Genomic DNA, 19,215 nt, shown 5'->3' on the forward strand with positions numbered 1-19,215 from the left:
TCTTCACATCTCCCCGCAAGGCCCCTGTTCAGCAAAGCAGGTGAGGCCGCCCGGGCTAGGTACTGGTCATCCTTCCCAGTTGTATCCCCGACCCAAGGTCTCACGCTCCAGGACACTGCCCTTGAGGCGGTAGAGGTGGGATCCCTCGCTGAGTCCGAGGGAAAAGCCAACCCTGGAGGGTAAGCAGATTAAAGGACAGGAAAGGAAAGTAAACTTTTACACCAAAACTAATTCAGATAAAAGAAATAGTGCATATAGTATAAAAGCTTTTAAAGCATATTTTGAATATATCGTGTTTCGTTTCTCCAAACTGTTTTATTCATATGATATGCACTCTTATTTGATTATCTCAAAACTACGATTATACAGTATTTATATGCTTCATTTTATCTGTATAAAATATTGAGGAGAACCGGAGAAAAGATGAAGTGCTGAACTCGGAGACGGCTGTAGTAGCTTTATGGCATGGTGAGTGAGGCTAAAACGTATGGAGAGCTATAAAAATCACGACTGACACGACACATTTGAGAAGAGGACAGACAGAGAACGCCATCAAAGCGGAGCGTTGTCCACCTTCCACTTCATCTGTATGCAAACGATTGGCCACGTTAATGAGAAGGCCGGGGATAGCTTTGATGCTCCGAGCGTGCGTACCTAGCGAGTGGGTAATTGACAACAGTATCGAGGGCCCGCGGTAACTCGTTTACAAGACTCGAGAAGTACTCAAACAGATTTTGGTCAAGTTGTACTCCGCAGAATGTGCTGCAATTTAACAAATCGTCCAGTCAAGGCAATCGAATTCCAGTCTCAATGACATTGTTCAATCGTCCGCTTAAATGGCGGCCTTCATTCATGAAACTTGGCATGGATACCTGTCGTTAAAAGAGTTGATGCGTGCTAGAAAGCTAATAAAAATGAAGAGAATCGCGAAGAACTAAAAATTGTATCATATTCATTGCAACAAATTCCTCTCTATCGAACTAAATGAACAATGTTAAGCGGAGTAATTTTAACTTTTACCTTTGATAATAAGTTCATCGAGCAGTACAAGTCGGTTAACTGTAATATTGCATGGAGAAGATTGTGGGTTCAAAATCAACAGTTGGCAGCCCTATAATCGTTTTCCATGGTTTCCCATTTTCATGCCAGCAAATAAATGCTGGGGTTGTACCGTATATTATCACGGGCGTAAAGCGTCCTTTCGCAGCACGTGCCATTTCAATTCTGGTAAGCAACCTCGCAATACATGTGCGATGAGCTGAGTGGTAGCTCGCCACGTGTTTGCTGGACCGTCTGGTAGTTGACAGTGCCAATCCAGTCAGGGAATGGGTGACATTCAGCAAAATGGACTACTTTTAGAGACCAGATGGAACTCAGAGTCATCGTTTCACGACTGACGACAATTAAGGTGGAATTGAGGTGGATATCAACAGGGATTTTCTGGTGTCTCTAATATTATTATGCATATTTTATTTAATAACATAACAATTCATAAAAGAAATTTTTAAAGACTAAGCTATGAATGAAAATTACATATTTCTATCAGAATCAGTTAATTGTTGCTGTAACATATAGCACTAAAGAAATGAACACTTGTGAAATGAAGTTCTCTTCAGCCTTCGGTGAAAATTTAAACGTTGGGTATCAATATTTGAAACGGTGTTATCTTTGTTGGGGAAGCGGAAAAAAATACATCACATAATAAATAATTAGGAAATATAACAATGGACAACAAATATTGATTAACGTTATATTTCTTTTTGAATAATATAACACCTCATTCTTCACAGATATTTTCTTTCTAGGATGGTGTACAGAAATCTCTAATATAAATTTAACTAACTCAGCCGGGTTGATATAATATATTCCTAAATTTCAAATCAGATATTATGTACGGAAAACCTGAAAAAGACCAAACTTTTACTGACGAACACGACGTTCGTGATATGTTCTGTGCGATGAGGAGTTATGTTAATGTGCAAATTCGTTGCATGAGTGTAGAGCAGATATAGCCTGATTCATAAGCTAGTTCCATAAAATGTTTGAACATATTACAGAGAATATTATTTAAATGGTATGGCATTTTTATTCCATGATAAAATATTATATCAAATGAAAATTTAATTTTCAGTCTCAATTTTGGGTTGTCATGCGTTCATGTAACTTACTGGCGACCAAACTTAAAATAAATCTGACAAAAATGAATCCAGTTCATTAGCTGCAAGATGATCAAGACTGAATGGTTTATAAAAAGGAGATACAGGAAATATCTAAACACCCCCTCCCTTCCCTACATTAAGCAATCAAGCATGATGGGAAAAAACAGAAAATACAAGGAAATTATGAATTGATGTTCCCTCTTGTTCCTGCGCGAGGAATAGAAAATGTTCTGCTGCCAACTGTTCGTTTGGCTTTGTTAAAATTATCGCCAAAAGATGTAAGCCTATCTTATCTTCTAACTTTTCTATAAAATCACAGAATCTATTTACGTTATCATAACTTACATGCAGGAGATTCACATTGTCTCTGTATCTTCACGCACACTACAATTGACAAGTATACAGACTACAATTATAATCATGGTTATAATACGAGAGGCAAGTTCATTCTCATTTTTTGTAGTTTATTGGCATTACGTTGTTGTAATTTCTTGTAACGTATTTCTTCAGAACGTTCGAGTTACTGGCATATTAAAATGAAAGTCTTCAAGAACATGAACATCAAAGCCATGTATGAAAACACAAAGTACCAGATTGAATTATATGTCAATCTAAGTAGTTTCGTCTCAAAGCTATGTTTCTACGTATTAGCACAATATATTCTTACAATTTTAATGAATGAAATACCGAAACCAAATGATTTTTGTCAACCAGTCAGTCAGTCAATCAATACTGATCTGCATTTAGGGCAGTCGCCCAGGTGGCAGATTGACTATGTGTTGTTTTCCTAGCCTTTTCCTAAATGATTTCAAAGAAATTGGGAATTTATCGAACATTTCCCTTGGTAAGTTATTCCAATCCGTAACTCCCCTTCCTATAAATGAATATTTGCCCCAGTTTTTCCTCATGAATTCCAACTTTATCTTCATATTGTGATCTTTCCTACTTTTATAAACGCCACTCAAACTTATTATTTATAACCTGCACGATCGTCCTACAGGGTACAATTATGAGAAGCTTGTAAACTAATCCTTCCCTCCAGACTGTGTCGAATGCTGCTGTAAGATCAATGAATGCAGCTGAGGTCTTGAGTTGTTTCTGAAATCCTGCTTCAGTGTAGGATATCAGTGAAAGCACTTGATCGCAGCAGCTGCGATTTGGCCTGAACCCGCCTTGATCAACTGGAATATGCTGAAAAATAGTTGCGCTGATTCTCTTGTAGATTAGCCTCTCAAAAAGCTTATAACACCAGCTACGAAGGGCAATTCGTCTATAACTGCTTCGGTCATTGGCAGACTTACCTGGTTTCAAGATGGAAATCACTTTCGTTCGTTTCAATTCTGTCGGGAGTTGTCCATTCTGTAGAAGGCCGGTATAAAACGTTGCCAGCCAACTTTCATTCTTCCCTAAATGAATAAGAAATTCTGGATGAATGCCATCAAAACATGGAGATTTATTTGGTTTAACGTCAGCATTGATGACTTGCACTGTAAACGGTTGTGAATACCATTATGTGGGTGGTACTTCTGATTTCAGAGTTTGGAGCTGGCGCCGTATGTATTTAGTATGTTTCTTATCTGATGGAGTTTGGGAAGTTGTGACGATGTGAGATGCTACTTCATCCGGAGTAACTCAGGCTGTTGCTTTACGAAAGGTGTGCTTCCTCCAAGTTTTCTGAGGAGTCCCTAAGCTCTTCTACTGGAATGAGTTAGGTCGTTATTCTCCCTGTTTCAATCCACCGTTCTCTCCGGGTAGTATCCATGCTGGAAAGAAGTTCATCAGCTATGTCCTCATCATCACTCTCCAGATATTCGTTATAGAGTGCATCAGTCTCAACATTCCAACCAGGGATGTATTCTTTTCTATGGCCTCTAGGCATACTCTTCTTAGCCGCCATCATAACTGCACCTACGAAACGCTTGTAACCGTTGTGCTTGGGAGCAATTCACCTAACGCATTTATCCAGTTCAGTGGTGAATGTTGACCAATTTCCTTTACTGAAGTTTCACCGAGCATGTGGTATTGACCCTACAACAGGAATGTTGATGCCAATATCCACTATAACGGGGTGCTGTTGACTGTGGGGAAAATGCCTTAACACTTTACGACTGGTAGTGTATGTAAGGGCTGTCCTCCCTTATTGCAGCTAACAAAACACAGGTCAGGATTGGAATCCCTCTTCCATGCAGCTGATTGGAAAGTACCAAGATCTTTTGGGTGAATCTCGGAACTCTGAAGCACATTCTCTCTCTCTTTATCATTGCTAGCCACAATCTGTTTTGCTACCTTTCTAGCGTCACTCCATCCGACATAGGTTTTCGATGACGATGGAATGGGTAAGGACTAAATCTTCTAATCTTTGCCACTTGTGCTAGTTCGTTTGGGCCCATATTTACCCCGAGCAGTATTCATTAATAATTAAGTATTTATAATGTACGAACATAGGGACAGGCCACTTATTCGCAGTTCAAGAGGACAAGAGTTCGTCATTGAAGATATGAGGGATACTACTCATTTCATTGCTCATTAGACATGGCTTGCCGTATTTTCATTAGCCAGAAGCACTCGATGCATGAATTGCTAAAGGTATGGGTGGTTTCGACGTGTCATCATCCTTTGTGGTGGTCAGGATCTCCATATTGTACGTGATGTACGATATTTGAAACCAGAAAAAGCGTTTACCTTAATGGCCCCGTACAGGGTGTGAGATGGACAGCAGGCAATGGTATGTTGATAAACGGGGTTAAAAGTCAGGTTGTTTCACAAATAGGAAAAGTCCTCTCAGTTTTAATTACTGCGTTGATGGGGTGAAAGTTCCTTTTGGGGATCATTGTAAGTATCTAGGTGTTAATATAAGGAAAGATCTTCACTGGGGTAATCACATAAATGGGATTGTAAATAAAGGGTACAGATCTCTGCACATGTTTATGAGGGTGTTTAGGGGTTGTAGTAAGGATGTAAAGACTAGGGCATATCATTCTCTGGTAAGACCCCAACTAGAGTATGGTTCCAGTGTATGGGACCCTCACCAGGATTACCTGATTCAAGAACTGGAAAAAATCCAAAGAAAAGCAGCTCGATTTTTTCTGGGTGATTTCCGACAAAAGGGTAGCGTTACAAAAATATTGCAAACTTTGCGCTGGGAAGAACTGGGAGAAAGAAGACGAGCTGCTCGACTAAGTGGTATGTTCCGAGCTGTCAGTGGAGAGATAGCGTGGAATGACATCAGTAGACGAAAATCCGTCATACTTAAATATCTACTATAGGACCTGATTAAGTGTCGGCAGTACAGAGATATCTAGTTTCATCGCATAATTACCAACGGTGCATTGCGGAGCTTTTCGCCATCTTAGAAGCTCTGCAGTTTGCGCTAGGTGAGGAAAGATTCCACCTTCTCGTGTGAACTCTTCGCAGTTTATCAGCACTTACTTCCCACAATACCTTCTGGTACAGCAGATTCATGACCTTCTAACTAGGGTGTATGATGCTGGCACCAGAATCACTTTCCCGTGGCTCCCAAGTGCGGTAAATTAACCTGCCGATGAAGCTGCAAAAGGAGCGGTATTTTGTCACCTCTCCTCCAATCACCTCACGTGGTCACCTCACGTACAGCTTGTTCCATTGAGTTCATACTTATCAATCTTTATTATTTTATTTCGAGTACCCTCCAGTCATTATTCCTCCCTGATTTTATCTGCAAACATTTTCGTTACCTTCATGTCGCTTGTAACCAAATTCTTAATGAAAATGAAATGGCGTATGGCTTTTAGTGCCGGGAGTGTCCGAGGACATGTTCGGCTCGCCAGGTGCAGGTCTTTCGATTTGACACCCGTAGGTGACCTGCGCGTCGTGATGAGGATGAAATGATGATGAAGACGACACATACACCCAGCCCCAGTGCCAGTGAAATTAACCAATGATGGTTAAAATTCCCGACCCTGCCGGGAATCGAACCCGAGACCCCTGTGACCAAAGGCCAGCACGCTAACCATTTAGCTATGGAGCCGGACAACTTCTTAATAAGATAACCTCATGCCATCCATATTTCACATTCGTACAGTAAAGTCATTCTCTTAACAGACCGATGTAGAGATAGTTCCGCTCGGGAGTTGGCTTATTTCTTACATATTACCGATGATCACAACTGCGAGTTCACTGCACCATGATTCAATTGCGCTTATTGTACTGCCATTTCTGGATAATACACATCCCAAATACTGGAAATTACCCACACTTTCCAGTTACGTATTTCCTACCAGATATTCAATCCTCTTGGTTCTGACATCTCTGTAGCGTTTGAAAAGCAGATGTTTATGTCATGGTCGCTACAATTCCTTTCAAGCTCCAGGTGGTTTTCAGCAGTTTACCATAACGACCAAGTCATCAACAGAGGTCAAACTGCTCACCAAACTTCCACCCAAATCAGTCCATCGCTGCCATTTCACACCTTTCAGTACATGATCCATGAATATCCAAGAATATCAAGAACCACAAAGCAAAAACATTACACACTTTTCTAACCCCTGTACCTACCCTGGAACAAGAACTTATTCTAATCTCATAATACGAGTAACTTATTTTCCGTCGTACACCCTCACATGTATATTCTAGATCCACGAAGCATAAAAACTGTCTGTTCCCCTAATGACTTCTTTCAGTTGCTTGACGCATATTTAAAATCCGGTCCTGACAGCCCCTAAATTACTGATTTTCTCCCTATATACTTTACACCATTAATCAAATAACCACACTCATCTTTTTGTATGCTTGCGAACACCTTGCCTGCTAAACTGATAAATTAAATACCTCAATTTTTGTAATAATGTCTATTACCTTGTTTTTAGATAGGTACAGTTACTGATTTCGTTCAAGGTTCCTTACTCACATTTTCATGATATTCCTATTACTCTAAGAAATAATTTCATCTCTGCTCTCCCATCCCTTCCATTTCCTTGAGCATAATTTCACTGCCATGGTTGTTCTCGTCGTCATTAACTACATTTATGTGTCCATAATATCTGAGTTATAATAACATTCTTAGTGAATTTTGGTTGATTTCGTAACCTTGATTTAGTGGATTTGTTTGAAACATACTTTCCCAAAGTACACAAGTGTAATAAAATAGATTTTAGATCACTGAAATAAGTCTTAGGTTAACAAAAGGTCAAAGCGGAGAGCTCTGAAACTCCAAATGAAATATTAACTACATGCCTTTCTCTACCGGAGAACAGTTCATTTACTTTCCACTTTCTCGTTTGTTGTATTGCTAGTTGTTATTAAATTAGTTGAACAGGTTAATATACTGCTTGTTTTCTTGCAGACGTTTCTGTAATAACGCTGTCAAGGCCCGTTGGATGTTATCGCTGGAGAAACCTCATCTACCCGTATCCTTAATTACATTGACGATACTGCGGAAATTTACACAGAGTTATTTGCAAAATAATAAGACTGGTATCAAAGGATGAAAGGAACTGAAGTAAATCACAGTAAGCGAGAACTTGTGGAAGTTGAGTGAAAAAAGTTGGAAGCGAGCCCTAATAAATTTGTCACTATGGCTGTGAAGGAGGTTCGTTGGAGATAACATCCTACAAAGTAAATTAATTAATTGGATATCCCAGGATCTCAACACTCATACATCACCAGTTAATGAGGCAAGTGAATTTCGTGGTCGGTTTTAGAATTCGAAGGGATTATATAACGCTGTCTGTCATGTAAGAGATTGTTATCATTCTTTCCACATTTTAGTAATTATTATTCTGTATTGATAATTATTGGTGAACTGACCTTCAATTAAACAATTAGATATATCGTCGCTCGACCGGTAAAAGGTTGTATTCCACAAAGCTCTTCCTATCAATTATTCTCCTTAAGACTGGTCACGCCTCCCAGCCACGTATGGATGTGCAGTCCATAAGAACAAATTTTATTGTGTTCATTTTCCTATGCCCATGTGTAAAGGAAAATGAACCTTACTGTACCGTACTGTAGGAATGTACGTTTGCATTACGTATTTACGCACTCCTAGTGTACAATGCATGTAAGGTTCATTTTCGTTTAATCGTCGACATAGGAAAACGAACACAATGGACATTGTTCTGATGGACTGCGTTTCCAAATGTGGCTGGGAGGCGTGACCAGTCTTAAGGAGAATAATGGATAGGAAGAGTATTGTGGGATACAACGTTTTACCGGTGAAGCGACGATATTTTTATGAAATGTAAGTGAATATGATAGGATTTATTCCTCAAATCTTGGTATGCCTAATAAATCTCATCTATACTAATATTATAAAAAGGAAACATTTGTATATTTGTTTGTAACGGATAGACTCAAAAACTACAGAACTGAATTTAAAAATTACCTCACCTATAGAAAGCTACATTGTCACCGAGTAACATGGGCTGGATTTTATTTTCAAAACAATTCGACAGGGGGGCGACGGGGGAGATATAAAAATAAAAGAAATAATAGGCTAATATAGGCGAAATCGAATTTGTCATACAAGGACGAGACAAAGCTCATTTTAAGACCCTTGACGCAAAGAACGAAACTCTGTAAGCCCTACGGGCCCGAATACCATGTTTTAAGGGCCTAAAACCAACCGTTATGGAAATATTGGAACTAAACTACCCCTGCTCTAGGAATCTGATTATGAAACGAATGGTCGTAGCCATGGCAACGTCAGCTCCAGCAGGGAGATTATGCATGTATGTTGGGCATGGCCGCCAACCAAAATTGATACACATATGACTTACTACCTGGAAACAATAAACTCTGGTGTAAGACGCTCATAGCACTCCTTTGGGCGGGGATGGAAAGGGAGTGAAGTATAAAAATAAGAGCCCCGTATATCACCATAGTACTGCGACTAGTGGTTGCCGACGGGCCTCCGTTTTCACGTACTGGCTTAGTTTTCAGCATTTTGCGGAGTCTTTTACCTATAGTTTGAACTATTTGCTATCAAATCATGGAGGATTAGGATCACTGACGTTATTAGTGCGATAATTTTACGATCATTGTAACCATGAAAACAACCCCACAATTGCCAACATGGCGCGCCCATGACTTGACAAAATATTTCAACATTTATACTCAGATTCATTATATGATGTGCGACATGAGTGACAAGCCCTGAGAATTATAATTCTCGATCATTATAGTAGTTTCTTTTATGCATCACGTATTTCCTTGATCATTTGTAATAGTTACAAACAAATACATTCAATAATAATTATATTTTGGTACCATCTAGCGGCAGTATACTTACACTATAATTTCGAACATCACAAATAATTTCTACGTACTTAAGTGAGTACACCAATGATATAAATATCTAACTAAGTTACTCACACCGATACTATGAAAAACTAAATGCAGTTTCTGATAACCCGTACGAAGAACGGGTACTTCTGCTAGTACTAAATAAAATTAAATTTCTTCTACAATGAAACAATCGATTTAATACACACTAAATTTGATCTTGAATTAACAGTACAAGAATAAAATTAACATTCAATTTTTACTCTACTTGACCAAATGTACCCAATGAGAAATTCTTAATGTTTACAAAATACACATACCTAGAGGTGAGAATTATAGTTGGCAATAGGACATCTTAAAATACGCCACCGAGAAAGTGGCTGTGAGGTTTGGGTCATGTAGCTATCATCTTGCATTCGGGAGATCGTGGGTCCGAACTCCAATGTTGGCAGCCCTGAAGATGGTTTTCCGTTGTTTCCCAATTTCACCCCCGGCAGGTACAGGAGCCGTACCTTCATTAAGGCCACGGTCGGTTCTTTCCCACTACTATCCCTTTCTTATCCCATCGTCGCTACAAGACCTATCAGTGCCGGTGAGACTTTAAATAGATTCAGTAATGATTAATCACAGCGCAATCTTCGATTAGCTACAGTAGTAAAGGTTTCGCTCTAAAAGTCCTCCTTGAAGTACAGAAAAAAGCTGATTTCTACACAGCAGTGAATATGTTCGCACTAGTGTTGGCATGATGATTTTTTAAAGTTACACGTTTGCCGTTCGTTGTAAACTAATGCCTTAATTGTCATTTGCTGTGTGATTATTTTAGTCCTATTCTGTAATTTCCTATTACAGATACGTTCATGTGAGTTCTCCAATTTTATTTTGTCGATATTGCGAGCCCTGGGTTAAATTCGGGTTGAAGTTTGGGTTAAATCAGGGCCTCTCAAACGCCTAAAATCTCACGCGTGCAGAGCGAGGCGCAAGAGCTCCGTGCACTGTGCAACGGTGCCGCTCGGCATGGCTCGGATCAACGCTTCGTCTCTGGGCTACTCGGCTAAGCTCGGCTCTACTCGGCTCTACTCGGCTCAACTCAGCCCGGATTTGGAGCGCTACGGCGCAAGTGGGGCAGAGGGAGACAGGCGGAGCGAGCGAGAGAGGCGTGGGAAAAGAGAGTAAGCGCTATTGCTCCAAATTGAGGAGTGGGGGGTCTGCACTCTGGTCAACCAAGCGAAGTCGTCTTTTGCACCGTGCACAGTGCATGCACCACGCGCATGCACCCTGAGAGGCCCTGGGTTAAATCACTATAGAATAAAGAAAGGAATTTGAAATTAAAATCAGCGCTTTAAGTTACTATTACCCTATGTGTACGGTATGTATGCACGAATGCATTTACTATGTACGATGATATTTGATTTCATATACTCCATGAAATAAGTTCATAATTTACAATATGATTCCAAGATGAACGATAATAAAATTCAGTTACTTTTCTTGAGACATATAAACTGTTCCTGTTTCATTGTATCATGTTGCCACATTTATACGGCAAATATCGAAAGTTTCAAATCATAATTTTCAAAAATACTTACTGTAAACGCAGGACATATTGATATTATTTTGTACATAGAGTATAAATATACCTTTACACATGAATGAAGGTTAAATTCGGATAACATATTCCAGTAGAATAATATTTTATTATATAATGATGAGATCGTATAGCAACTTCCAGGTTTCTCATGTCACCGCACTGATTGTGATTACATGTTAAACAAAATATACGACAGTAGTACCACATGCCATTTTTTCATCCTACAGCACGATTTCATTTCAGTAACCACACTTAAGCCTTAATCATGTATAGTAGATCATTACTAACCCTTTCAATGTTTTTATTTTCCAGTTAATATTTATTACAGAGTCGTAAAAATAATATACCATGTAACCATAGTAGGACAATAAATTAATAGTTTTCTTCACTTACTTCTCAGAGTTCGCTCATTTATATTACCATCGTGGCACATCAGGTCTATCACCTATGTTTATCTTGTTGCCGTTTGTATTAATGTGGCGGTGATAGGAAATCACAGTCACATTATTCTACATGTGTTGATGTTGTAGTAGGAGAAATCTATTTATTTTCTAGATAAATAGCATACATACAAGGTTATTGTTTTTGTAGACATTTGATGTTGCCGTGAGCGTTGCGTACAACGTGTTTCAAGCGACGCGGAAGCCTTTGGATACCGTCGTCACAGACTAATCACAGAATGGTGCCAAGAGAGCGACCAATTCGCTGAGGAATGTCTTCAGCTGGTTGCAAGTGAATCACTCGTAGCGGTTCCTTGATCTTAGAGATTAGGTCGGAGTTGCAGCAGTGTTGACCACTTTCCAGCACCAGCGACTGAACAGTTGAGGCACCTCTTTTGCTGCATGAGCCCTTGAATTGTCGTGCAATGTTATAGGTAGGTTATGCATACCGTGTCCTTGTCACGTCTACCTAATATGAAAGAACTTCTGCATGGAATTCGCTTCGGAAGAGTTAGACGATGTACAGCAGGCAATCGATCGTTTTCTTCTGACCATGGATTTTTGGGGCTATACAAAAACAAGGGGTAGATTCGGAAAAAGGATAATACATTATGTTTACTGTGTGGTGAAGTGAGGGAAGGCCTTTCCTTGTTAGCATGATGTAAAGAAACTAATAATGTGATAGGGAAATTCTTTAGTGAGAGTCAGCAGGAATTATTAAAGTAGAATGGTAATTATCAGAAAATTATTTTATGGTGATAAAAGAATGGAATAGGGTAAGTAATTTAAATTTGTATAATGATGTATGTAGGAGTTTGGTATGATTGTTTTGTATCGTTAGATTACTTGTGCTTTTGGCTCGATATTTGGGTTCTAGGTAAGTAAAATATGTGGAAATGAGAAATATAGGGAAATGAGGCTTAGCAAGATACACGAGGGAAAGGGGTTGAGTCAGCTAAAGTTCTTAGATAAGGAGCGAGATTTGAGCATAGCAGTGTGGCAGTGAGGGGAATGGAGAATGCAGCCTTGTCGACAATCAGTGAAATATGATTCAAAAACGAGGTTATGCGTTGTTATAAGTCGTGGCCTGTGAGTGTATAGTTTAGAGTGGATGATAAGACTTGCTGATTCAACCATGGCTTGACAGGTAGGTCATTATTCTTTGGTTCTTTTGTTTTTTGTTTTGTATTGCCGTTTTGCCGTCTAGTTTTGCTTAATATTGTTAAATATTATTTGTATATTTATAGTATTTTTGTAGTTCCCTAGTTTTGCTCTGTCTTTATTTGTTTTTGTTTTCATTTTCTATTGTATCCGCAAAGACCAATATGTTGAAAAACAGCAAAATCTGCAGAAAATAAATATATCTATCCATATTCATAAATGTAACATTACATAAAAAATTAAGATAGAAGGTCACAAATCAGTTATACCCGTCAAAGCTTGCAATTGGAACATAACTGCGTTAATTAGAGTATACAAGCATAAAATACCTATTAATTACAAAACGAAAAGATACACTGTTTTAATATTCTAAATAGAGGTTTAAAATGCAAATGGGCTCAGACCTTATTTATTAATATTCATCCTCCAATACAAAATTAATATTAAGTTATCGGTGAGCTTTCGTGTCTTGTTTACTTTTCAGATAATCTGCTTCGTGTCTTAAGCGTTGAACGCAAGAATCCATATTTATCCATATATTGTCACTGCAGGAGAAATACCACATATCTGAAAACGCATTTCCTATCCATTACTTTCCTTAAGATTCGTCACGCTTCCCAGCCACATATTCATATGTACTCCATCAGAAAACTTTTCGCTGAGCTCGTGTTTCCTATCCAAACGTGTAAAGGAAAATGAACCTTGAATGTATTATGCTGTAGGAGTGTCTAAATACGTCATGCGAGCATACATTCATACAGTACGGTACGTTAAGGTTAATTTTCCTTTACACACACACACATAGGAAAACGAACTCAACGAAAATTGTTTTGATGAATTGCAAATCCATATATGACAGGGAGGCGTGATCAGTCCTAAGGAATATAACGTATAGGAAGTGATTTGTCATATACGCGGCATTACACCCGCAGCGACGATATTCTACTTCAGAATGTCTATTTAGTCCGTCATAGAGCACTGAAACTATAAATGCAGCATAGAAGCGAGCGCAACACATTTCAGTTGCAATGATACATTACCACGGATAAGACCTAAATATCTCCATTTGTTAGAGACATACTTTAATTTGTCATTGCAGAAATAAATTATACGTTCCAGCATATAAATAATTGCCAGAATTGAAATGATTCAATTTCTTGAAAGATATACAGCTATGGAAGGAAAGAAATACTGCTTTAATCTCAGCAGGAACATATAAGAACAAACTTGGTGCTTTTGGAAGACAGACTCGAAAAAGCCATTTCTGTATCGTGAAGCTGCGGCAACACAAAAGAAGCGCAAACATAAATTACGCGAGAAGCGGCCAACCTCGTCTCGTCGCAGCCCCCTGTAGAGTTCCCAGGCTCTTTGACATTGTAATCCATCAAGTCCGGCTGCTCCTGAGAGGATACCACCCGGAGTACCTGCAGCGAGCTACTCTATTTGACAGGATGCAGAGTAGAACCTCGGCTTAACACACGTTAGGCGGGAATATAGGGAGCATTTCTCATTCATTGATAAAATGGGTTCCACTTTCTACCCCTCCATTCAAAAAGGAATGTTATAGAAACGTTTTATGGAAGTGACATTATATATTGTACAATAAGGAAAGACTTGAACATGCAGTGAAAATAAAACAATCATAATTTTTATACAGACCAACCAACAGCCTTTAATACTCTTGCTTAAGACTGAGTTGAATACCTGCACACCCATATTTCAGATAACTGTACTGCCCGACATATACTAGGACTTCAATAAATTTCCCTTTAGTACAAAATTTAGGCAGTTAGGTGTCACTCAAGATTGAAGGTTCTACTATTGGATAACTTGAGTAGAATAAAGGCCGGCCCCGTGGTGTAGGGGTAGCGTGCATGCCTCTGACAGGGAGGCCCCGGGTTCGATTCCCGGCAAGATCAGGAATCTTTACCTGGAGCTGAGGGTTGGTTCGAGATCCACTCAGCCTACGTGATTAGAATTGAGGATCTATCTGACGGTGAGATAGCAGCCCCGGTCTAGAAAGCCAAGAATAACGGCCAAGAGGATTCGTCATTCTGACCACACGACACCTCGTAATCTGCAGTCCTTCGGGATGAGCAGCGGTCGCATGGTAGGCAAGGCCCTTCAAGAGCTGTAGTGCCATGGGGTTTTGTTTGGTTTGGAATAGAATAATTATTCATCGCATAGAAGTTACGACCATTTTTGCTTCCATGTGCTCAACATGTTTATAATGTCATAATACATTACTGATAATAAATTTTCGTAATTAAAACAATAATGACGCTGGGGAACAAAGTATTTATTGCATTTACGAAAACGCTTGCTCCAACTTAATTTCGGTGAGCTGATAACAAATGTGACGGTAGTATTTCTCTATAAGGTACAGTTCTTTGCTATTCAACATCTACATTTTTCTTTAATGCAAATTTTAATATTCACTTCAACCTGCGGTAATTAGATAATTCTTTAACAACATCTTGGTGAGAATATTTATTTATTTATTTATTTATTTATTTATTTATTTATTTATTTATTTATTTATGTATTTATTTATTTATTTATTCACGAAGCACAAGATACAGCTACACTGAGCAAATTTTACCTGTACTGTCAACAGACTAATTAACAAATGTAAACTTTCATGATAACATATAACAAATATAACGATAACAAGGTCAGGTACACAGCATACTAATAAGAAATGTCCAAATCGAAAACCGTGAGAAAGTCCATGTTCATAACCGTGTCGTCGTGGATCAACATGGCGGTATAACCACTTCACATCAACTTATTCTGAGACTGTTGATACCTCTCTCGAATATGCTTTTGCTTGATGCTATATCAAACTTTTGTCTCCTATTAATATTTTTAAAGGGAGCTGAGAGGCGGATTAGGAAAGATCGTTGAAGTATTGTGTGCTGAGAGTGGGTAATGTGGAGAAGTCTTTGGTTCTGGTGAAGCGGGAAGGAACACGGCGAGAGAAGAGTGAGACAAGATGTTCCGAACGGTAATTCCTATTTAAGATCCCGTGGAGGAAACTCAGATCAGCTACCTGTCACCTGATGTGCAGCGGTGACAAATTTATTCCCCTTAATACCTGCTGCGTAGACAAATTTTTGAGCTTGGGGTTTCTGTTCCCAAGAAGTGCAGCAAAGAAGGACGCTGTTCTGTCTAAGAGGGGGAGACTGTTATCCAAATCGGAGAGCAATAGTTCAAGAGGGGTTGAGTGATCGTGGGGAAGAAGTGACGAAGAGCAGTGGGATACGAAATTTCTGTGAAGCGGTAGAGAATGCTTAGTAATTTCACAGCATTGGTTGCATATGTTTCTGTGTGGTTCTTCAATTGTAATTCTGTATCGAATATTTTACCTAAGTCACGCTGTTGTGTAGCTACTGTGATAGGCTTGTTGAGTAAGTGATGTCGGTAGAGGAGATTTACGTAGTGTTATGGTCATGTGGCTGCATATTTTTGGATTGGGGATAAGTTTCCAAGTACGGCACCAGTTCGAGAGGACGTTAAGTGAGGGATGTAGAAGAGCTGCATCTGCTGGATTCCTGATCTCCGTAAATATCTTGCAATCGTCAGCAGAAAGTGGGGTATTTGCTGTGCTCTGGAGTTTGGACGGCAGATCGTCCATAAACAAGAAAAACAGCAAGGGGCCAAGATCACTTCTTCGTGGGACACCGAAATGCTGATAACCATGAGGATGAAGTGCCTGATATTACCACACTCTGCCAACGGTTATGTAGGAAGCATGCAAGAAGTGTCAGAAGACCGCTGTGCGTATTAAATCGTTCGGAGTGTTTATGAATCAGCAGAGCATGGTCTACAGAATCGAAAGCTTTCGAAATATCTACGTAGGAGATATCCAGCTGTGATTTGGTTGCAATGGCATGTGATACAAAACTATGCAGAGTGGCAAGGTTTGTTACACAAGAGCCACCTGGTAGAAAACCATGCTGATTGGTTGCGATATAGGCCGAGGTGAATGCGAGGAGTCGCTTGTGTACTGCATAGTTTTTCAAATATAAAGTTATTATGGGGAGAATAGAAATTGGTCGGTAAGTTGAAATATTTACACACGAAAAATGAAATTGCATCAGAAAATCTCTACGGATTTGAAATACAACACAATGAAAGCAGTTATTTCGAGCACAAAACTGATATAAGGACAATTAAGCATATATATATATATGTATCGACCCCGTCAACATTGGCTTTCCACGTAAGTAATTATGTGTCCTGTAATAGCCAGTGTCATTCCTACAATGTGTGATATTTTCAAAAGATTTGTGGTGACATACTCTTATCTTATTCAGCCAGGTGTGTGGCGAGCTGAAGTCACTTCATTTAATTTTCCTTTTCAACCTCTACGGTAATGTGTATGTGGGAAATCGAGTGATATGCTGGCCCGGTTCTAGGCTAAACTCGTTTCTATGGAGTGTGTGTGACGTGAAGATTTCTTTGAAGCTAGTGAATCAGTTATGAGAAGCAATTGTGTAGTAAAAACGCCAATAATAATGTTCCTAAAAGCCACACCTCAAACCGCAAGGATATTTAACCCCAGTGATAATGCCTAAACTTTCATTTTTCTTCATACATTCAACGACAGAGCCAAGTTCAGTTTCGTGTGAGACGTGAAATATTTATTCTGGTCTGGCACGGACTTTCTGTAATTTTCATTTATCAGTTTCAGATTATACTCACTTAGTTCAGAATAGAACTACACACCCGGGATCGAACTACAGTACCAGCTTCACAATGGCATTTGTAATTCCAAGAGGATCAATTCAGTCAACGTGCGATTCAACACCACCTACGAATATGTGGCACTAAACATGTATGCGTCGCCATCATAGACGTAAGGACATGAGGGACAAAGTAACCCAGCAGACAACACACCGGAATCGAGTTTCATCATAAAATGTAAGTCAATCTTTGTAATATTATCTGTCCATCTCTTTAGAAAATTTAACGATCTTCTTCAGTAGAATAGTAGTTCTATTAGTTATGATTACTTCTGAGATATTTTCTTACTTCATTCTTACCCAGGTACAGGTGGCTTTGAGAGTGAACATGTGTATTGGGTTCTATTAGACTAGAAATACAGTAGTTTGTCTTCTTAAATGTTATTACCCCAGTGCATTTTCTAAAATAAGATTTTAATAATCATTACCCTCCCGGATAAATGATAATGTAAAAGAACCATTTCAGAATCATATGAAACATTGTGGGATAAATTCCAGGTTGTGTTTCATTCACTGCATTGCCACGCGATATTGAAAATTTTGTCATCTTCTAGAAATATTTATTTCAGACGTCTATGGTTGATTTAAAATTCCTTGCTAATAATAGTAAATAATTAGAAATCTGGTAAAATGGAAATATAATGGTCGTGAGTGATAAATGAAGTTAGAGTTTCTCATGTGGAATATATGATTTTGTGCTCAGCTGAAGTTGTATTTACCTGAGAAATGGTATGCCTGTGGGCACTTAAATAATTTTTGGGGGCATTGTAATGGGATACAATGCGTTCCGATGAAAATGGAGCACGTGTTAAAATGTATTTCAACATTTGAATACTAATAACAATAATTTAAAGACACTCAATGACCACGTGCTAGAGTAAAGTCAATGTTAACCCAGGTGATGTGCACAGTTATTGTTTCTACCCATTCTTCTGAATAATAGAATGATTTTGGAAAATATCGTTGTTGTAATTTTGGAATAACGATCGATTAAGTGATAATTCTTGCTCAATAAACAAGTCGCGTCAGATGTTAAGAGTATAGAATTTAGCAGAAGATCATCAGTCAATGCAATTCAACCTTCTCTTCCCTATAATAGTCATGGATAAAAATAAAGCCTAGGATTCGAATATAATTTTGAAAATAAATTTCAAGTATCCTGAGTGCATGGAATGAATGTGATCGTAGTTAGAAATATTTTTCAGTGTCATTGATATGAAATGTGGATCCTAATCTGACCACGTGTTCATCACGGTGGACCAGATTATTCCAGCGTTGTCAGTGCTTTTGTTTGTTTATTGTGAATTGCTGTTTAATTCTTAAGGCAAATATTAGTGACATAATTAATCCAGTGATAACATGATTTACAGTGAACTGAATAAGATCGTTTAATTTTCTAAGTACAAGCAGAGTAAAGGAAGGTATTGCAGTGCAAAATAGAAATAACGCTCATCAAGTTTTATGTAATGTCATAATCGATTCTAAATATTGATAATAATTTTCCCAGGAAATTTATGACTCAAATATTCTAATTAGTAATCAGGACTTGTGTTAGTTGAGAGACTATCTTCATTTGAGATGGAGTCGAATGTTTTTCTGTAAAATAATATAAAAATTGGGTTTAGGGATCGCATGGTAATCCTCCACGTCCATTAAGGGGACATTTAATATTGTTTGTTTAAAATAATGCAGCTAATATTATGTTAAAAGATGGAACAAAGATCATGTTTGGATGTTATTCGGAAGGAGTTTTACCACTTCTAATTTTTTGCGCAGCCAGATGATAAGGCTAATATTTCTTATTTATTCCTTTGTATAAAATTCTAGGTATGTCAGCGTCGACAAAATCTAGCCATGTG

Source organism: Anabrus simplex, chromosome 1, assembly GCF_040414725.1.
Source record: "Anabrus simplex isolate iqAnaSimp1 chromosome 1, ASM4041472v1, whole genome shotgun sequence".
Taxonomy (NCBI): Eukaryota; Metazoa; Arthropoda; class Insecta; order Orthoptera; family Tettigoniidae; genus Anabrus; species Anabrus simplex.